This window comes from Tursiops truncatus, chromosome 19 (genome assembly GCF_011762595.2).
Source record: "Tursiops truncatus isolate mTurTru1 chromosome 19, mTurTru1.mat.Y, whole genome shotgun sequence".
In the NCBI taxonomy this organism is placed as follows: Eukaryota; Metazoa; Chordata; class Mammalia; order Artiodactyla; family Delphinidae; genus Tursiops; species Tursiops truncatus.
In genome coordinates, this window is record NC_047052.1 from 26,264,493 (window position 1) to 26,286,241 (window position 21,749).

Consider the following 21,749-nt stretch of genomic DNA (forward strand, 5'->3'; position numbering starts at 1 on the left):
CCCTGCACACTCTAGGACTACTGCCTCTACCTACCTCTTTCATCTGGAGTAGAGGCACGGATGTCAGTGATGCCATCAAGCCCTCTAATTGGGCTGGGGCCTTTGACTGTCCTGTTCCTCCTTTTCCTATTGAAAACGTAGTCAGCAAATGATTCAAGAATATGTTAATAGTAACTCTAAGGTGTGGTTATTATGAACCATCTGATAATAATAATTTACAGGATGATCCTGTAAACCAGCATCATGCAGTCAGTAAAATTATTTTAGCCCATAGACTTGTCTAAACCAGGCTCAGAATGAAAAGTTAAAATAAAGTTGTAATGTATGATTCCACTTACATGAGGTATTTAGAATAGACAAACTCATAAAAACAGAAAGTAGAATGATGATTGTCAGAGGCTGGGGCTGGGTGGGGGGTTTCTTTTTAACAGGTATAGAGTGGCAATTTTACAAAATGAAAAAGTTCTGGAGATTGGTTGCACAACAGTGTGAATATACTTACTACTACTGAACTGTACACTTAAAAATGGTTAAGATGGTAATATGTGTATTTTACCATAATTTAAAATTTTTTTTTAATTTTAAAAAGCTTTTATGAGATGAAATTCATTACCCCTTAAATGCAACTTCTTCTGGCATCTCCATAGGCCACAAACACACACAAGTGAGTTTGTGTGTAAAGAGTGATCTTTGTCTAATAACCCATGATTTTACTAATTGGCCCTCAAAAGCCTAGATTATTTGAGTCCATGTTGAAGAATGATAAAAAGTACATTTTTCACCCCTTTGAATGCCACCTAACATGTAAGAAGAGGAACCGATGCTAACTCATTTGGCTAGAAATAAAAGGAGTAAAAGGACCAGCATTTACCTTCTACCTGGAGTTACTTGGGCAGAACCTGGAACAAAGCACCAGTATAAATAATTTTGAACTCCTTCCAATTATTATCAGGCTTTTGGTGATTATTAAAATGATTTCTCAACAAGAGCTACCATCAATTCCTTCCATTACCTGAAAACTTAGACCAGCAAAGAAAGAAGTCCCAAAGCCAGCTCCACACTTGTGTCCCTTCCTTCTGAATCCACTGGAAAAATCAGTAAAAATTGTAAGTCTGCACTGCTGCTTTCTCGGGGTTAGAAATTCCAAATTACTTTTAAAGCCTCCTCATTAATGTGTCCCTCTAACAGCCTAACCCTCATTGTTGGCCTGATATCCAGAATGCTTAGCGCTTGATGAAAAAGTATACAACTCAGTAGCCTTGAACGTAAGTGAGCTGAAATAACCCATCCATTTACCCCCAGATCCTCATGCTTCTCCAAGTCAGTGTACCCTACGATGCTGTCTCTGTACTTCTGGATGGATTCTAGCAATCCTAGGTGTTCTCTATCTCATGATCACAACTTTTTAGGTAGTTGTTTCAACTTTTTGTTGATGTAATATATATATATATATATAGCATATATATATATATATAGCATATATATATATATATATACACACACACACAAATTGATGTGCATATATATGCACAAATCATGATTGTATAAATTGATGCACTTTCACAAAGTGAACATTTCTGTATAACATCTGCTTTTGTTACATTCAAGTTATCCTGCCAAAGATAACTACTATACCAAATATGCTAACTTTTAATATCATACATTAATTTTGCCTCTTTGTGGGTGGGGCAGGACTTTATATAAATGGAATCACACAGAGGGATCTGTGAATTCGTGAGATTCACCTATACTGCTCCATGTAGATGTAGTTTGTTCCCTTTCATTACTGTGTAAGGCAAATGTAACATGACTTATTTGTCCATTTTACTACTGATGACGCTTCCCATTTATTTGAAATTATCCCATCATATTTGGGTCTGTGAATGCACACCTCAAATCCCTGTATTTTAAGTTTCTAGAAATGTTCTAATGACCATCTGACAGCAACCACAGAGCTGCCTTGTCATCCTCTGTCCAAGTCAGTAATTCCCAAATTCCATCTCTAAGGTTCAACCAAAAACTGCCCTGCATGAAAAATCAAGAAACTCATTTTCCCTGAGAACAATACAACCTTTCTATATTTGTAGATTTTCTGTTATTGCTTTAGAAATTATTTTTTTAAACACTATGTTCTATCTACTTCAGTTCCGTTCAACAAGTTTTATTAGAATTTCATCTATGTGCCAAGCACTGTGCTCCTTATGGGACTACAAAATAAGGTAACATACAGTCTTGAATTTGGGGGAGCTCAGAGCCTACTGGAAAGAAAGATGATATTATATATGTGACTGCCCCCCACCCCAGAAGTGAATGTGCTGTTCAAATTTCTCACCAATGCTGTTCTAACTCCAGGGAAGAATAAAGTCATGACCCTAGGGCTGGGGGCTCTCAGGAAAGTCTTAAGTAGTTCGCCCCAAGTGTGACATATCCTTGAAATGTTGTTCGTCAGTAAAGGTATGCTTAATAAAATGATCATGCCTGTTTTAATATCAAAATATTTCCCTTCACAACTGTCAGTTAAAATAGACACTCCAGGACAATGTGCCCTGTTTAACACTTGAATTTTCGCACTCCTGGAAACCACTAATATATTAAACCACTGTAGATATCACCACCGAAGTTTGAAAAGGACAAATCTGAACAACCTGTAAAAGTTTACCACATAATAAAAGGATATGAGGCAGCTCCATCAATCTTGAATATGATCCACAAACATCTGGCCATGTTGTATTTTGATATATACTAATTGATTTGCTCTACTTTTCCCAGGAGATAAATAATTCTTCATATATTTTATCCATTTTAAACAACCATGCATTTCAGAATAAGAATCGGAGGCTTTAAACCACAAACCCTCAGTAAAACAGAGGCTGAAATTCTAGTGTCACTCATACAGTTAATAACCAAAAAAGTAATACTCATCATTTTCCTAACTGTTTGAAAGTAGAAATTGACTCCTGGGAAGGCAGAGAAGCCAATTTGCAATGAGCGGCTTTCATTTCCTACTCAATTCAAATCATCATAAAATTGTTTGAAGTCTTGGCACAAGTAGTGGCATTCCAATGTAACCTATAAGGGGCTCTTTGGGGAGGGACAGTTATATGTAAAATACACTCTGCATAGCAATCAAAACAGTCAGTGGACTTTGAGTGCTAAAATAGGACATCTTTCTAACCACAAAGAAGAAAAATGAAGACGGTGGCACAAGATGATTAGAACTAAGGGTGAGAATCCTTTGGGCGCTCTTATTTTGGCTTGCTGTGTCTTTTCTGTGCAAAGGGAGACGTGATATCTTTCATTCATTCATACACACATCCTGGAACTCAGGAAGTCCAAGGGGATGTACAACTAGGAGCCCTCAGAATACAGATGGGGATTAAAGCCTCGGAACTGAACAACATCACCTAGGCTAAAGAAGAGAAGAAAAGATGTATGAGGTCTGATCCCTAGTCTGATCCAATACAGAGGTAAGAAAGAGGAGGGCAGGCTGGAGAGAACCTTAGAAGAAGCAACCTATGATGTAGGAGGAAAAACAGGAGTGTGGAATGTCTTCAAATTATATGGGGGTGGACAGGTGGTCAACAAGGTAGGAATACTCAACCGTTCCAAAGACTCTCAAAGGCCAAATGAGATGAGGTTTGACAAGGGACCAACGGAATCAGCAAGCTAAAGGCACCAGTAACCATAAGAAGCGTGGTTTCAGGAAGTAGGGAGGGCAAAAATGGATTGAGGAGGGCTTCCCTGGTGGCGCAGTGGTTGAGAGTCCGCCTGCCGATGCAGGGGATGCAGGTTCGTGCCCCAGTCCGGGAGGAACCCGTGTGCCGCGGAGCAGCTAAGCCCGTGGGCCGTCGCTGCTGGGCCTGCGGGTCCGGAGCCTGTGCCCCACAGTGGGAGAGGCCGCAGCAGTGAGAGGGCCGCGTACCGCAAAAAAAAAATGGATTGAGGACAGGATACACAGTGAAGATTAAGTAAACAGAGAATAGAGACAACACTTTTGAGGAGTTTGCTATAAAGAAAAGTGCACAAAGTTTATAGTATCAGGAGCAGCACTTTTTAAAGATGAGCTACAATAGATTAGGCCATGTGTTTATGCTGACTGGAAAAATCTAGCAAAAAGAGGTTAAGTGATGATTCGGAAGAGAAAGGGCTAAGTGCAGGCTTGAAGCTCTTGAGCAGGTTACAGGTATGAGATCTCGTTTACAGAGTGTGTAGGGAGGGGAAATTAGATAAGAGCTCGACACTTCCTCCTCTATGAAAGGGAGATGAGCAGAAGGTGTCAGCATTAGACAGATTTGTCATGGGGAAGCTGTAACAACTTTCTTCTGATTGCTTCAGTTCGCTTCAGTGAAATAAAAAGGGAGGTCACAAGCTAAGAAAGGAGAAAGGACAGGTGTTGAAAAATTAAGGAGAAAAGGGTATAGATGTAATCATTTGGATAACCTGGTTTTCTATCCAAAACCTGCTACTCCAAGCTATGTGCCTTAAATAATTAAATTAACCTCTCTGATTCCCAGCTTCTTCATCTATAAAATAAAGATGATGGTTTTATCATGAGGTTAATCCAGCACCTCAGAGTGAGTTTTATTTGGCTTGAGTTTCTTTCTTATAAAAGTAATCATCACAGATCTTCCAAAATGATATTCTGAAACCAATTATCACATGAGTTTATATTTAATAAGAATACATGCATGCATGGAATAGATGGTGTGAAAAGGGCTCTAGGGCATACTTACAACAACTAGTCTTGGATTTAGATTGACTCAAAATATTCTACAACCAGAAAAGCAACAAGTAAATTATGATACAGAAGACAGTGCAAAGAAGCTGGATCTACTCCTAGGTGAAACACTCATTTGCTGTGTGCCATGGATATCACCTAACTTTTCTAGGCAGATATTTCCAAACTGTAAAATGAAGCCCTTGGACTTAACGATCTGGTTCCTTCCAGCTCTAAAATTCTGTGGACATATGAATAACTCCATTTATACATAGTTGCCCCTTGCCTACTCCATGTATAGCTTTGAATTGTTTATATTTATAGCTAGACCCCCTCTTTCTTTCTTTTTTTTTAACATCTTTATTGGAGTATAATTGCTTCACAATGTTATGCTAGTTTCCGCTGCACAACAAAATGAATTGGCCATATGAGTACATATATCCCCATATCCCCTCCCTCTTGCATCTCCCTCCCACCCTCCCTATCTCACCCCTCTAGGCTGTCACAAAGCACCGAGCTGATCACCCTGTGCTATGCAGCTGCTTCCCACTGGCTATCTATTTTACATTTGGTAGTGTATATATGTCCATGCCACTCTCTCACTTCATCCCAGCTTACCCTTCCCCCTCTCCATGTCCTCAAGTCTATTCTCTACGTCTGCATCTTTATTGCTGTCCTGCCCCTAGGTTCATCAGAACCTTTTTTTTTTTTTAGATTCCATGTATATGTGTTACCATATGGTATTTGTTTTTCTCTTTCTGACTTACTTCACTCTGTATGACAGATTCTAGGTCCATCCACCTCACTACAAATAACTCAATTTCATTTCTTTTTATGGCTGAATAATATTCCATTGTATATATGTGCCACATCTTTATCCATTCATCTGTCGATGGACACTTAGGTTGCTTCCATGTCCTGGCTATTGCAAATAGCGCTGCAATGAACACTGTGGTACATGACTCTTTTTGAATTATGGTTTTCTCAGGGTATATGCCCAGTAGTGGGATTGCTGGGTCATATGGTAGTTCTATTTTTAATTTTTTAAGGAACCTCCACAGTTCTCCACAGTGGCTGTATCAATTTACATTCCCACCAACAGTGCAAGAGGGTTCCCTTTTCTCCACACCCTCTCCAGCATTTATTGTTTGTAGATTTTTTGATGATGGCCATTCTGACTGGTGTGAGGTGATACCTCATTGTAGTTTTGATTTGCATTTCTCTAATGATTATTGATGTTGAGCATCCTTTCATGTGTTTGTTGGCAATCTGCATATTTTCTTTGGAGAAATATCTATTTAGGTCTTCTGCCCATTTTTGGATTGGGTTTTTTGATATTGAGCTGCATGAGCTGCTTGTATATTTTAGAGATTAATCCTCTGTCAGTTGCTTCATTTGCAAATATTTCCTCCCATTCTGAGGGTTGTCTTTTCATCTTGTTTATGGTTTCCTTTGCTGTGCAAAAACTTTTAAGTTTCATTAGGTCCCATCTGTTTATTTTTATTTCCATTTCTCTATGAGGTGGGTCAAAAAGGATCTTGTGGTGATTTATGTCATAGTGTGTTCTGCCTATGTTTTCCTCTAAGAGTTTTATAGTGTCTGGCCTTACATTTAGGTCTTTAATCTATTTTGAGTTTATTTTCATGTATGGTGTTAGGAAGTGTTCTAATTTCATTCTTTTATATGTAGCTGTCCAGTTTTCCTAGCACCACTTATTGAAGAGGCTGTCTTTTCTCCATTGTATACTCTTGCCTCCTTTATCAAAGATAAGGTGACCATATGTGCATGGGTTTATCTCTGGGCTTTCTATCCTGTTCCACTGATCTATATTTCTGTTTTTGTGCCCCTACCATACTTTCTTGAGTACTGTAGCTTTGTAGTATAGTCTGAAGTCAGGGCACCTGATTCCTGCAGCTCCATTTTTCTTTCTCAAGATTGCTTTGGCAATTTGGGGGCTTTTGTGTTTCCATACAAATTGTGAAAATTTTTCTTCTAGTTCTGTGAAAAATGCCATTGGTAGTTTGATAGGGATTGCACTGAATCTGTAGATTACTTTGGGTAGTATAGTCATTTTCACAATGTTGATTCTTCCAAGCCAAGAACACGGTATATCTCTCCATCTATCTGTATAATCTTTAATTTCTTTCATCAGTGTATTACAGTTTTCTGCATACAGGTTTTTTGTCTCCTTAGGTAGGTTTATTCTTAGGTATCTTATTCTTTTTGTTGCAATGGGACAATATGGGAGTGTTTCCTTAATTTCTCTTTCAGATTTTTCATCATTAGTGTATAGGAATGCAAGAGATTTCTGTACATTAATTTTGTATGCTTCTACTCTACCAAATTCATTGATTAGCTCTAGTAGTTTTCTGGTAGCATCTTTAGGCTTCTCTATGTAGAGTATCATGTCATCTGCTAAGAGTGACAGTTTTACTTCTTCTTTTCCAATTTGGATTCCTTTTATTTCTTTTTCTTCTCTGATTGCTGTGGCTAGGACTTCCAAAACTATGTTGAATAATAGTGGTGAGGGTGGGCAACCTTGTCTTGTTCCTGATCTTAGACCCCCTCTTTCTTTAAACTGACAACACAGTATCTTCTTTAGTATCACAGTACACTAAATCTTTAAGGTAAATGTTAAATATTCTAATAAACTAAACTTTTGAATGACTGTATCATGTGTATGGCCATAAATAGCAAATTATATCAAGACATTACATTTTTTATTGAAGTATGGTTGAGTTACAATGTTGTGTTAATTTCTGCTGTACAGCAAAGTGACTCAGTTATACATATATATACATTCTTTTTTATATTCTTTTCCATTATGGTTTATGCCAGGACCTTGTTGTCCATCCATTCTATATGTAATAGTTTGCATCTACTAACCCCAAACTCCCAGTCCATCCCTCCCCCACCCCCCCAGACATTATATTCTAAATAAACACTGTAGGGTCTTAGGGGAATACACAAATATATTTTTTGGCAAAATGCTTAAAATCAACACATAATCTTTACAAATCAGTGTTAAGTTTGACTTGACAAAGACAGATAAGAGGATATGTTATTTTTATCATTTAATTTTTTAATGGAATATTATTAATTTATCCTTCAGTGACAAGTTCACAGGTTTAAAAAAAGAACTTGAATACCAAAGTTTTTTAAATGGCACAATCATATGTATAGTCATGCATTTTTAGTTATCTGAAATGAGTCTTGGTTCCAGTAAGCTCAATGATAAGATAAGCATTACCATGGCTGATTCTGTCACTTAGAATGGACTCCAGTTATGGGATTTGTATAATGATGAAGATTATGGTCAACATGTTTTGACTAACCAAATTTCCAAATCCCTTCAACTGCCCCTGTGGCAATGAACAAAGGATTGCCATTTCATTTAAGCAATTGTCCTAACCATCTCATACAACAGCAATGAATTTAAAACTTGGATAATACTCCCATCACAGTGGTGATCGTTTTGTAATAATACAGAAATATCAAAACACTATGTGTGCAGCAGTAACTAACATGATGTTGTAGGTCAATTATACTTCAAAAAACAAATACACAAATTCACAGAAAGAGAGATCAGACTTGTGGTAACCAGAGGCAAGGGGTAGGGGGTGGGGGAATGGATGAAGGTGGTCAAAAGGTACAAACTTCCAATTATAAGATAAATAAGTCCTAGGGATGTGATGTACAACATGATTAATATAATTAACCCTGCTGTATGTTATATACGAAAGTTGGCAAGAGAATAAATCCTAACAGTTCTCATCACAAGGAAAAAGTTTTTTTCTTTTTCTTTTATTTTGTATCTGTATGAGATGATGGATGTTCACTAACTTTATTATGGTAATCATTTCCTGATGTATGTAAGTCAAATCATTATGCTACACACCTTAAACTTACACGGTGCTGTCAATTATATCTCAATAAAACTGGAAGAAAAAAATACTTCCATCACAAAGATTTCCAAGGCTTCTTTATTTTCTGTGCCTCTCCTTTTGGTATGTCTATAAACTTCACTGAAACAAACTTTCTAAAAACTTCAAATGACCCCTTTCCTTGTGGTAGGGCTGCCAGATTTAGCAAATAAAAATGCAGAATGCTGGCTTAAAATTGAATTTCAGATAAATAACAAATAAGTTTTTAGTATAAGTATGTCCTAAATATTGCACTAAAAAATTACTTGTGTTTTATCTGAAATTCAAATTTAACAGAGCATCCTGTCTTTTATCTGACCACTCTGCCTCTTTGCCCACCTTAGCCATTCAATAGGATCCAGGAAGTACACTGAGCTCATGGTGATGGTGATGATGGTGATAACATCTGACTTTTATAAAGGGTTAATTAAGGGCCAAAAATAGCAAGCTTTTCTGATTGTATAATTTGATATGATTTGCTTAAATTAATCAAAATGAAACATTAATCTATTTTGTGCTTAATTGTCTGAAAATTCATGCATTCATTATTCATTGAGGTCCTACATTTTGCCAAACTCTTATCAAGCACTGGGGAAATGGCAGTGAACAAAACAGAGTGGTGTTTTCCTCTTGGAGCCTGAGCAAGTAGGAAAAAGGCATCCAATAATAGGTTCAGGGATACACAACCATGGAGGAGAGGTGCAGCAAAGAAAAATGACGGGTGTCATGAGCGAGCAAACAAGGGGAACCTACCTTACCTAGGAGTATAGCTGGGTGTAGAGAAAGCCTTTCCAATTCTGAGACCTGGAGTCTGAGTAGGCATGGGCCAGCATTGAGGGAAGAGTAGGAGAATTTGGCAAGTTAAAGCAACTGGAAAAGGCCAGTGTGGGTAGAATATGGTAAGCAAGTTGGCAAGGGCAGAAAATGAGTCTGTAGAAATAGATGGGGGCTACCATGTGGAGTCCTCTGAGTCATGTTAGGATGTGGGATTTTTTTAATGGCATGAAGAAGCCCTTGGAGGCTTTTCAGCAGTATGGTGACATGATCGAAATTGCCTATTAAAATGCTCTACGTAGCAGTTAGGTGGGAAATCATACGGAAGGGAAAACTAGTACCACTGGGGAGACAGACCATTGAAGGAGAGGAGGCATAAAATAAGGGTGTCTTTAGCTGGTGTGGTGATAGTGAGATAGAGAAATATTTTGGAGCTAGAAATGACAGGATTTGTCACTGGATATAAGTAAGGAGTGAAAAAATATGAGATGTCAGATGGCTTGATTAGAGTATGAGACTAGAATGCAGGGAAGGATGGATATGCCACTTCCAAAAAAGGGCAATTTGGGGTAGATTAGAGTGCATCAGGGAGGGAAAGAGGCAGTCTAATTTTGGCCCTGTTAAATTTGAAATGCCTAGTCCCAGCCCTTTGTATCACCATAATGTGAATCTGGAAATAAAGAGACCGGCATCGTTAGCATTGCTTGTGGAATTAAAGTGTTCTATATCCAGGAATGTTTTACTTCATGGTCCAAATACAAATGAAGAGGACATGTTACTTATCCAGGACAGAACCTAAAAAGTTTGGGTTAAGTGATGACTTGTAGAACTGGAACCAATTAAACACTGAGATTTGAAAGAAGGTATTGTAATATTGCTCATAAAATGCAAACAGACTCTATCACGGAAGAGATTTGTCTCCACTAAATAGAGAAAAAGATTCAAATAAAGGAAGTCTTCATATACTATTCACTGACTTTCTTCTTGACAATTTGACAGACAAGATACAAATAGTTCGCTTTTGTAACTGACTCTAAGAACGGCAACCAATGATCTGGCTGACTGACTAAAACTGTTAATTAAACAAAGTACATGGGTTTTCCACCTCATCCTCAGCACTTCCCATCAAATCAACTGTATGAACATGTACATGACTTGTGACCTCATTTTATTCTACATAGAAAAGTATGAGAAAGAAAAGTGAGTTAAATTCTCTTACATTTTCCCCTTCACATATGTCCTGAGATGGGATGATAATCCCATCTAGAGTTTATCACAGAAAAGTTTTCAACAGGACAGAATTAAATGAAACTGAGCATTAGAGAGAAATGGTTGAAAATAGGACAAGGATACATTTATATAATTTCTATATGTGTTGTTGGTCCAGTGTGGTGTGGTATGAATAGACCTTATTGATAAATTAGATATTTATGTATGTGAATATACATGTAGAAATTAAGGCAGAGCGGGACTTCCCCGGTGATCCAGGGGCTAAGACTCCATACGCCCAACACAGGGGGCCCGGGTTCGATCCCTGCTGGGGGAACTAGATCCCGCATGCCACAACTAAAGATCCCACGGGCTGCAACTAAGACCCGGCACAACCAAATAAATAAATAGATATTAAAAAAAAAAAAAAAGAAATGAGGGCAGAACTTTGGGAAAATACACCCATTATGAAATGAACAAAATGTATCTCACTTTTTAATATTCTCACGTGCAGCGCATAAATGCACACAGTGCTTTTTAACATAACTGTTCCACATGGAAATATTTTAAAACTCTAAAAGTACATTTGACAATGTCTTTATAGAGAGCAGCATGTTCGGTCTGTTCTTTGAAATGAAAAGTGTCAACCATCACTGCAGTTCTTAGAACTGAGATGTTAAAAGTCTGTGGTGTCAAGAATGGGCTCATTGTGGGCTGCTGATAATACAGACTCCTACAAATGTTCCATTGTACTTCTGAGCCATGCTAATGATCCGTGCCTAATGGATTATGCAGAGCGTTTTGAAGCCACCTTTTCCCTGATCATCATCAACTCTCAGTACCTTGTCAAAAAGCACCAATGGTTGTCATGATGACATCCCACGAGTGTCCCTTCCCCAATGCAGCCATCAAATGCATTTGAAGGCTTTGGGAAACAGGCAGCAAAATTCAAGGGGAGTTCAATAGTGCATATCTGAGCTTTCAAAAAAATTAAATCTGAAATAATATTTGAGACATGGGCCTTTCACAGTGGAAAAAGTGAGCTATTGCTATGTGGGAATTCCATTGTTATCCAACTGAGAGAAAATAATACCTTACAGTTACAGAGCACTTTTTAAGTTACATGTTGTACATTTTTATCTCATTTACTAACACAATGTTCCTGTCAGTACCATTATCATTCTCATTTTATAGATAAGGCCCTCAGAGATCTCAAGAAACATGCTTAAGAAACATTCCTCATTTGGTAAGTGGTAAAATGGTGATTCAAACCCAGTTCTCTATGATTCCAGAGTGTGAGCTTGTAAGCACCCTCCTAGGTCCCCAATTATTGTGCCATGATATGGAAATCTATGAACTCAGCAAATTTTCCAAAAGCCCAATAGAAATCAAACATTTACTTATCAAGAAAGTCCCAGGTTTACTTAAAAAAAAAAAAAACTTTTTTTTTTAGCTTTTAAGATAGAATTAGGGGGCTTCCCTGGTGGCTCAGTGGTTAAGAATCCGCCTACCAGTGCAGGGGACACCGGTTCGAGCCCTGGGCCAGGAAGATCCCACATGCCACGGAGCAGCTGGGCCTCTGTGCCACAACTACTGAGCCTGAGCTCTAGAGTCCACGAGCCACAACTACTGAAACCTGCATGCCACAGCTACTGAAGCCCGTGCACCTAGAGCCCATGCTCCGCAACAAGAGAAGCCACTGCGATGAGAGGCCTGTGCACCGCAACGAATAGTAGCCCCTGCTCGCTGTGACTAGAGAAAGCCCTCGTGCAGCAACGAAGACCCCACGCAGCCAAAAATAAATAAATATTTTTTAAGTAATAAAATTTTAAAAAAAGATAGAATTAGGAAGAGAGAAAATTTGGAGTTGAAAGAATAAGGTTCACATCCAGCTCTGTCATTTGTGTCCTATGTGACACTGCACAAGTTACTTAATGCTACAGTGTTATTATGATAAACTCAGTGAAGTGAATGATATTATACCCATTTCTCAGATGAACATACCGGTTAAATTCAACCCTGAGGGGCTTCCCTGGTGGTGCAACGGTTAAGAATCCGCCTGCCAATGCAAGGGACACGGGTTCGAGCGCTCATCTGGGAAGATCCCACATGCTGCGGAGCAACTAAGCCTGTGCGCCACAACTACTGAGCCTGTGCTCTAGAGCCCATGAGCCACAACTACTGAGCCCGTGCTCTAGAGCCCTCATGCCACCACCACTGAAGCCTGCGTGCCTACAGCCCGTACTTTGCAACAAGAGAAGCCACCACAATGAGAAGTCCGCGCACCACAACGAAGAGTAGTCCCCGCTCACTGCAACTAGAGAAAGCCTGTGAGCACCAAGGAAGACCCAACACAGCCAAAAATAAATAAATAAAATAAATAAATTTATTAAAAAAAAATTCAACTCTGAGTGTGGCTATATCCCAAATTACTGATCTCTTTATTTAGAAGGACTGAAAAACTATGTGATGCCAAATTGCACTTAGTCTAACCTTGGTCACAAGGTTGAATATGCCAGAATTTGGGGACTATACTGATATGAGTTTACTGTGTAATTGTCTTGGAAGGATCCCAGATCCAGATCACACCCCCGTAGGTGAGAGTAGAGTTTTCCTAAAGTGAAACGATATTTTAGCTGTCAGTCATCCTGGAAAGAGATCCTTTGGAGGCAATAAAAAAAGGACTTGGGAGAACCCCATGAAAGAGGGGAAATTATATCTCTTTCCTTCAGCCTCAGGACCCAGTTCAGTTCACCGGATGTTTGGTCACATTGACACAGTTCCAGAAAAAAGCAGGAAGCCAATCTGAGGGAAAGACCTAGGGATGGAGCACAGCTGTAAATCACTGCATGTTGGACTCCTCTTTTCCTGTTACCAACCTTCAGTGAAATCTCTGCTACGATCTAGGACAAAGGTCTGCAAACACTTTCTATAAAGGGCCAGAGAGTGAATACTGTAGGCTTTGTGGGCTATACTGTCTCATCGCAACCACTTAACTCCTGACATTGTAGCTCAAAAGCTGCCCTAGGGCTTCCCTGCTGGCGCAGTGGTTGAGAGTCCGCCTGCCGGTGCAGGGGGACACGGGTTCGTGCCCCGATCCGGGAAGATCCCACATGCCGCGGAGCGGCTGGGCCCGTGAGCCATGGCCGCTGAGCCTGTGCATCCGGAGCCTGTGATCCGCAACGGGAGAGGCCACAACAGTGAGAGGCCCGCGTACGGGGTGGGGGGGGGGGGGGGAAGCTGCCCTAAATATGTAAACGAGTGAGTGTGGCTGTGTTTCGATAAAACTTTATATACATTGAAATTCTAATTTAATATAATTATCACATGTAATGAAATATTATTCTTTTGATTTTTTGTCAACTATTTAAAAATGTAAAATACATTCTTAGCTCACAATCCATACAAAAACAGGCAACAGGCCAGATTTGAACCAGGGGTTGGAATTTGCCCCCTGCTCTAGGAAATTAAACAGGAGAGCCTATCCTCCTGGAAGTAAGGCAGTAAAACAGAAAGAAATGTGCCCTTCTCTGAGGACTCGAGGCTGGAAACTAATGCTACTGTCACCATCCAAGACAGTCACATTCTATGCTGACTTCCTCCTACTTAACTAAGCCCATGGCTGCTGAATTTTAGGATGTCAATATAAGGGCAACACTGTCCTCCAAACTACTAGAAATTGATTATGGATACAAATCACCAGTGATGCACCTGGTACCTAGAACATACTTTGACAATACTTGATTCCCTCCCTCTTGCTGATTTTAGCTTCGTAACCTTGGTGTGAAATATGCTTAATTCACATCTAAACTGTTGAGTTTTTTTTTTCTAATTCTGACTAATAGAAATATAGGAAAGCCAAATCCTTATTACTTAAAACATACAGTTATTATTGTTTAATATTCTTATTTTTTGAGAGGTTAAATTGTTCAAGGTCTGTAGACAAGGGACAAAAAAAAATAAGACCATATACAAAAGATACTTTGGTGGTGGTCTCCACCACTTCCCCTACATAAAAACTGCATCGTGTGTCTTTTTCTCCACATTCTGCATATACACGCACACACATAAGCACATGTGCCTTTCTCCAGCCTTTATATTTATGCACACTTTAAAATAACAATTTCATTAACTTCATTCATCTTTTGGATTAGCCAAAGGACAGCCTTGTAGACATTAATGCAGCATAGAAAATCAATGCATCACAATTAGTAAAAGCCAATTGGAAAGGCTCCTGGCTTTTGTTTATTTTTACTCATACACATTCAGTTTATTTCAACAGAGGACAATTTTGCTATTCATGCCATCAGCCAGAATTCTTGAACCAATGAAGCCAGTGGACACTAATGAAAAAGGATTTTTCATGTCTGTTGCATCTGACTCAACACCAAGTTGCTTAATGAATTACATTTGGGTTTCACCTAGAGTTGATTAAATATTTAACATTTGGAGCAAAAATACAGCTGCATTCAGTAGGTTAAGGGTGAGCCACAAAATGGCTTCTAATAACCAATTCTAGAAGTGCATTATAGAAAACACTATTAAAAATTATCTAACCCAATAAACCAATATTTTAGACTAGAAATAACTGAGGCCCAGGAGATTCAGGTGGCATGGTTGAAGTCATCCGGCTAGATTTTAATCCGGCATTCCTTTTAGCTGGATATTAGACTCATTCTGAGAAGCAGAAAATGGGACTTGTTTCTTTTAGGACGGTCAAATCCTAGTATTCAGAGATTGGCCCTCTTTTTGAACAGGTGTAGACTGCACCTGACCTCAGGCTACACGTGTTTCTGACAATTCCAAATGAAGTGTCTGCTCTAAGGGAAAGATCTGGATTTTAGCTGCTGCCCTCAGTGGTGCAGGGTTAAGTGCCAACATGTTTGAGTGCAGGACTTATTCTTGAAGTTGCCAGCTTCAGCTAATTGCAGATGTAAAAGATAAGACACCAATTTCAAAAAGAAGAGCACACTGCAATGAAACCAAAAAACGTGTTCACTGTGCTCCTTCCCTATCTAAGGACAATTGACCGCACTAGAGGAGACTGATAAAATTTAATCATCTTTTTTTTTAAGTTATTTCTAATTTAAATGTGATTTAAGAAAATTAATACCCAAGTCTGATTCAGAAGTCATTTGGGGCAGCTAAATTACAAGGCTCCTTAGAGGAAGAGTTTTTTCCATTCAATTAATGAACAAATTTTTAGGTATTATTAAGGTATGATTGATACAATAAACAGCACATATTTAAGGGGGACAACTTGACCAGTGTTGAAATATGCATACACTCATGTAACTATCATCACAGTCAACATAATAAACAATTCCATAATGCCCAATAGTTTACTGGACATGTCTGAAATCTACTCTCCAGCTCTGTCCTTAGACAACCACTAATCTGTTTTTTGTTTGTTTGCTCTTATTTTTTTTGGGGGGGTGGGGTTTTTTGTGGTTTGGGGAGTATTTTTTACTGGTTTCCAAGTGATCCTTTATTGAAATATTTTCCTTAGTAGTTCCTAACTAGCTGGGCATTCAACTGCACCAGTTGATGTCATCTATGACGTCATGACGGTGGTGACCATCAACACTGCAGCCATACACTGGGCAGTCCCCAGGATTTCTTGAATGGTTCCAGAGAGTTTTCTAGCTAAACGTCCATGCCACATCTGTCAGACAAAGTTGACAATCTCTTCAACAGTGATGTTTCCTATGTGCTTGATGTTTTTTGATTCTTTCCGTCTCTAGGTGGTTCCTTGAGGGCTTTGATGGTCAGGGTAGAAGTAGAAGGTACCACCTCAATCTGGGCCTGTCTGTTTTAAATGGGCAGGTCCACTATAATCCTCAGGCCCTTCATGTCACTGGTTGCCTTGGTGATGCCACCACCAAGCTTTTTTGGAGACAGACTCAGGGGACAGATATTGGTGGCCAGGGCAGACGTGGTATCAATTTCCCGACTAAGGCACCTCAAGTACATACAACTTTTGATCTTGTTGGGGTTGAACTTGAGCGACATGTTGGAGGCAGCTGGTGTCAGATAGACCTGGATGCAAAAAGACGGAAGAAAGTTGCCCCTTGGCCTGCTCTGAGATAAAAGAGGAAAGCTGCTTTCTGTTATATATCTGTTTGCACTTTCTAGAATCTTCTAGAAATGAGGTCCTGTAGTATGTACTCTTTTTTGGTCTGGCTTATGTAATTCAACATAAATGATTTTGAGATTCATCCATGTTGTTGCGTGTATCAATAGTTTATTCCTTTTTTCTGAGTTTATTGTAAGGATATAGAAAAACTAAATTGAAATGGACCATAGACCTAAATGCCAACCCATAAAACTTCTAAAAGAAAACAGGAAAAAATCATAATGGCCTTGAGTTGGGATAAGATATCTAATATAGCAGGGGTCCCCAACCCCCATGCCGTGGACCACTACTGGTCCGCAGCCTGTTAGGAACCGGGCCGTGCAGCAGGAGGTGAGCGGCGGGCAAACGAGTTAAGCTTCATCTGCCGCTCCCCATCACTCACATTACCGCCTGAGCCATCCCCGCCACCCCACCCCACCCCCTGGTCTGTGGAAAAACTGTCTTCTACAGAACCAGTTCCTGGTGCCAAAAAGGTTGGGGGCCACTGTATAGGACAACAAAAGCGTGAACTATTAAAACATCAATAAATTGCACTTCATCAAAATTAAAACTTTTTCTCTTCCAAACACACTGTTAAGAAAGTGGAAAGGCGGGCTTCCCTGGTGGCGCAGTGGTTAAGAATCCGCCTGCCAATGCAGGAGACATGGGTTCGAGCCCTGGTCAGGGAAGATCCTACACGCTGTGGAGCAACTAAGCCCATGCGCCCCAACTACTGAGCCTGTGCTCTAGAGCCCGCGAGCCACAACTACTGAAGCCCACGAGCCACAACTACTGAAGCCCGTGTGCCTAGAGCCTGTGCTCTGAAACAAGAGAAGCCACTGAAATGAGAAGCCCGCGCACTGCAACGAAGAGTAGCCCCCGCTCACCGCAACTAGAGAAAGCCCACGCACAGCAACGAAGACCTAACGCAGCCAAAGATAAATAAATAAATAAATGTATTAAAAAAAAAGAAACGCCACACACTTTGAAGCAGCCAAAGGTGGTAAGGCCTGGAGTGGAAGCCAGCTTTATTTAATGTCAAGGCCAGCACATTCGTCAACTCTCCTCATTAAAATTTGCCAATTAATGAGCAGTGGCATACCCCTTAGCAAAGGTCAGCAGCAACCTAAGCAAACATCAAAAATTCAAAAAGGTACAGAGTTTGGGAAAAGTTCATTCTTCACTTAATTAACGGATCTAATTACAATCCTGACATAACAAAATGCAAAATGCGCTCTTCAAAAGACACGCAGTCAAAGATTTAACAGCCCAGATAACCTTCTCCTTTGGTACAGGCTGACCCAAATGTGTGTGTGGGCGGGGGGGGGGAATCTTAGCATACAGTCAACGGGGTTGATGAAATGGCTTTTCAAGAAATTAAAGCTTAGTAGGGTATCAGTATCCCAGAGCAACAAAGGAATTGAAAGCGAATGAAGACGCTCCCACATCCCGCAATCTGGCTGAACACAGAGCCAAGGCTTTCACTAATCTCCTTTGTTAGCAGACATCAAAGTATTTATTTGGTGACCTTTCCTGACTAGTTGTGAATAGCACTTTAGCATCCTAAAGAGTCCGGGTCTGTAACTGTTGCCTCATTTAGATGGAACCTAAGATACAATAAGATAGAATGGATATGCTGTGCTTACATTGTTTCTGAAATAGCAGGTCCAGAATTTCAAACCAGGTACCACTAACCAAAGGCTTAGAGAAAAATCACCTTGACCTCCAGCTCATCCACTCAGAGAACAACCATCTTGAGAGGGTTAGCTCCATCTCTGTCTCATGACATGGAATCAGCTTCACAGGAGACAGTAAAAACCCTGGCAACTTCAAGTTTTGATTCTGTACATGAAAATGAACAGATAGGAAGCATTAAGTCTCAAGGCTTCTCACCCTTCTCACCCTTCAAGGGTGTTCAAAACTTTTAGACAGCAAGTGGGTTTTCCACTCAGGAGTTCCTAGGTGAGAAGCACACTCGTGGATTAGAATAAGCATATCACAGAGTATTATTATCTGGAAGGGGAAACCGATGCTCAGAGAGAATAAATGACTCACCTAAGACCAAACACAAAGGTAATAGTAAAGAACCCTGCAGCCTACCCTCAGCAGGGTCAGGTGTGGTAGTTCTAATCATTTCTTTATTCAACAAACATTTGTTAAGCATCTTTCATGTGTTGGGCCTTGTTTAGTCACCGGAATGAGGTTAAGTGTTCAAAACAGATATGTCCTACCCCTCATAGAGCTTCTATTCTAATGGAGGAAGATAGACAATAAAGCAACAAATAAGCAAGAAAAATGCATCTAGGGAATTCTCTAGCAGTCCAGTGGTTAGGACTTGGCATTTTCACTGCTGGGGTCCAGGTTCAATCCCTGGTCAGGGAGCTAAGATACTGCGAGCTGCGTGGCTCAGCCAAAAAAGAAAAAAACAGAAAGAAAGAAAATGCATCTACTACCGGTGCTTATAGAGAACTAAAACGGAGGGACGTGAGAGTGACTGGGTGATTATTATAGTTGGAAGGACTGGAGAAGCTCTCCCTAAGAGGTAACATTTCAGCTGAGACTGAAGGACACAGAGAGCCATCCACGTAAAGACTAGAGACAAATGTACAAAAACAGGAGAGAAAAGTTGGTGCCAAGGACCAAGGCCACTAAACAACATCAAGAAGACCAAGGCGTCCAGAACCAAGAGAGTGAGAAGAGGGGTATAAGATGAGGCAGAGGCAGCAGGCCACGGGTAGCTATCACACACAGGACTTTGCACGTCCATGATAGGATATACGAATTTTATTACAAGTGCAACAGACTCCACTAGAGGGTTTTAAGCAGAGGAGTGATCTGAATTCTCTTCAGAAGATCATCCTAGCATATATGTAGACAGTCCAGAGTCCAGTAAGAAAATCCAGTAAGAAGGTTGCAGCAGGAGAGCAGGAAAGAGACGAGAGCGGAGGTGTCAGTGGAGATGGAGGGAGGGTAAACAGAACTTGCATGTGAATTGATGAGATGTGGGAGGAGGTGAAAAAAGAGGAGCAAAGCATCACTGGTGGGTTTGGGGCTTGAGCAACTGTTTGAGTGGTGATGGCTGATACTGGGTTGAGGAAAATAGGCCATAGGAAAGAAGCAAGCGTGGAGGTTAGCAATAGTTTTTTTGGTCAAATTTGAGATGCCTAGTAGATACCGTTGTGAGATACCAGCTAGATAACTGGATAGAGAAATATACAAATCTGGGATTCTGGGAGGATGTTTAGAATCGAAGCAGCAAAGTGACAGTTACCTTCCTTAGAGATGTCACTTAAAGTCACTGGACTGGATGAGGTCACCCAGGCAAAGGGAGAATTTTTCCAAAGGAGCAGTCCACTCCACTCTTTTCCAGGAGGAGCTCTGTGCTTTTTTCTCTCCCGCACAGCTGTTCTGTGACAATACTTGAGAACAACAAAGGAAGGGAGGCGACTCTCAGCGTCCTTGGACGCGTGTTTGGAGTTGGTGCCTCTTCCCCGTAATCAAAAGGCCCTCAGAGGTGAGACGCAAAGACGCTCACTTCCTGTGATGTGCTGCCGAGCGGAACCCTGGTCCCTACCTCAAGTCCTTCGTAAAGAAAAAGAAAAAAAAAAAAATCAATCCGCTTTCACACAAAACTGTGGAGTTTTACTTACTGTGCACCTAAAGAGGGGAAAAGCAGCCGCCGGCGCGCTCACAGGCGGCCTTCCCTGAGAACCCGGTGTGAGGCTGCCGCCTTGTGTCTACTAATGGGTAAGACCCGCTCAGCAATCCAAAATCGGTTTCTTAAAATCGCAGAGCACCGAAGGGTGGGAGAGGGAGCGTGGGAGGGAGGCGCCAGAGGGAGGGGATATGGGGATATATGTATATGTATAGCTGATTCACTCTGTTATACAGCAGAAACCAACACACCATTGTAAAGCAATTATACTCCAATAAAGATGTTAAAAAAAAAAATTTTCAGGGCTTCCCTGGTGACACAGTGGTTAAGAATCCACCTGCCAGTGCAGTGGACACGGGTTCGAGCCCTGGTCCGGGAAGATCCCACATGCCACGGAGCAACTAAGCCCATGCGCCACAACTACTGAGCCCGCTTTCTAGAGCCCGCGAGCCACAACTACTGAAGCCCGCGCACCTAGAGCCTGTGCTCCGCAACAAGAGAAGCCACCGCAATGAGAAGCCACACACCACAACGAAGAGTAGCCCCCGCTCGCTGCAACCAGAGAAAGTCTGCGCACAGCAACAAAGACCCAACGCAGCCAAAAATAAAAATAAATAAAATAAATTTATAAAAAATTGCAGAGCACGGAGCTGCCTTTATTTCCTCTTAACTTTTTTCTTTTTCTTTAGCTGTTACTGAGTGGGTAAGTTAATTGAATAATTGAATTATAATTGCTGTACAATATTATATAAGTTACAAGTGTACAACATAGTGGTTCACAATTTTTAAAGGTTATGCTCCATTTATAGTAGTTATAAAATATTGGCAATATTCCTCATGTTGTACAATACATCCGTGTGGCTTATTTTATACCTAATAGTTTGTACTTCTTAATCCCCACCTTATCTTGCCCCTCCCCACTTCCCTCTTCCCACTGGTAACCACTAGTTTGTTCTCTCTATCTGTGAGTCTGCTTCTTTTATGTTATATTCACTAGTTTGTTGTATTTTTTAGATTCCACATATAAGTGACATCACATGCTGCAGTGGTCACTATAAAGGAAACAAACCAAAACACACCAAATGCTCCACTGCCCTTGAGATGAAGCCCTTTCCCAACTCAAGCTTGACCTTGGACCCCTGCCTGGCCCTGCCTCCCCAGCCTCTGCTCCCTATGACCATTATACTGGCTCACCATCAGTCCCACACCCCACCCACCCCTGATCACACCATGGCGCACTCTCCTGCCCTGGCCCATCTGCCCCAAATCCTCCTCACACCCTTCTTTGCCTTCAGACCCCGGACTGGAAACATCCAGGCTCACTCTGGGAAACCTGCTCTGGGCCTCGAGGATGGG

The 21,749-nt window shown here is 40.6% G+C and overlaps 1 long non-coding RNA gene and 1 pseudogene across 1 annotated transcript in view; both read right to left on the reverse strand.

Annotated features, from left to right (window-relative positions):
- Positions 1–21,749, reverse strand: part of LOC141277111 (uncharacterized) — a 112,783-nt gene that overhangs the window by 46,434 nt on the left and 44,600 nt on the right. The gene's annotated exons all lie outside the window — the stretch shown is intronic.
- On the reverse strand, positions 16,139–16,760 carry LOC101321908 (large ribosomal subunit protein uL11-like; annotated as a pseudogene).